Here is a 1,402-nt window from a genome sequence, read left to right on the forward strand (position 1 = left end):
GTCCTCTACCAATCCAAGCATATCTGTTTTGTGGTGGCCAAAAGATGGCTTTGATAGTTTTTACTTTTTTTATTCCTTCAACGATTTTCGCAATACCATTGCGCCGAATGATGGCAGCTCTTTGCATGTAGGATGCAGAACTGTGGGGTCCTTCCTTTAGTGCACTGCGTGTCTTAACATACCGTCTGCTTTTCTTTTAATTAGAATGTCTGAAAGTGGAACACATCCATTGTGTTCTAGCTCCACTGTGAACTGCGTGTTTTTAGGATGCTGTTCAGGTGAGAAGCAGTTTTTAGTGCAATCTTCCTAAAGTACTCCATATAGAGATTGGAAATCCCACGGACAAGTGGAAATCCCGTGGCTACTCCACAAACTTGTCATCATAACTCCCCACCACATGTGAAGTAGGTTGTGGTAAGTACATGTTCATCAATGAGTCTGGGGCTCAAAATGTTCTAAGAGTACCAAAGCATCAAGTTCTCCTGTGGACTAAATGACTGTCAAAGTTTGGAAGGAGGTCGCCTTTCTGTAGCTGCATCCCTTTCAGTTTGGTCATAATTCGGCAACCTTCTGGGTTTGTGATGCGAGATAAATCAAAAGGAAGGACTATCCCCAGGGGTCTTAATCCTATTAGCAGAACAATAGTTTAATGACCTGTCAATCATAAGAGAACAATAGGTTTGCCCCTGAGTGCATATTTGCCTCTGATGTTGGTAACCCACACTAACAAATTGTCTTCGTGCCAGCCTTGTCGCCATACTCCCACAATGCCTCAGCTTAGTGGTTCGGAATGTGAACCACTAGACTAGAGAAGATGCAAATATGAACTTTTGATTAATTTTAAAAAAAAAAAAAAAAAAAAAAAAAATCTCCACATCCAGGGTACAGTCACAGTGCAACTGACATCGGTCATCAGATTATTTTCGACAGATGTCGACCAATATCATCGGTCGATTGGATAGTCACAGTGCTTCCAATCGTATTGGTCGATTACATGGGTTTCTGTATGTTTGCTTCGCATCCGTGAATGTGGTCTACAAAATGGACAACTCAACACTATTTTGCAAGTTTTACACTAAAATACAGATTAATAAGCACAAGTTATTCTTACTGCAACAAAAAGCAGAAAATCGTGTGCACTATTTCAATTTCTCTAAAATTACAAACTGCTTTTGGGGACTTAAAAAGTTAATTTATTCTTATTACTTAGATAATTTTTTTTTACTTTCATTTCTTTTCTTGACTGCCCATTGTGCCAGCATGTCTTGCGAATTCATTGTTCATCCAAACGTCTCACAAAAAGCAGCCAACAATGTTGAAACAATATATTTGTTAATATATATATATATATATATATATATATATATATGAGTGAGAGAGAGAGAATGGCGAACAATTACAC

Source organism: Schistocerca serialis, chromosome 3 (assembly GCF_023864345.2).
Source record: "Schistocerca serialis cubense isolate TAMUIC-IGC-003099 chromosome 3, iqSchSeri2.2, whole genome shotgun sequence".
NCBI lineage: Eukaryota > Metazoa > Arthropoda > Insecta > Orthoptera > Acrididae > Schistocerca > Schistocerca serialis.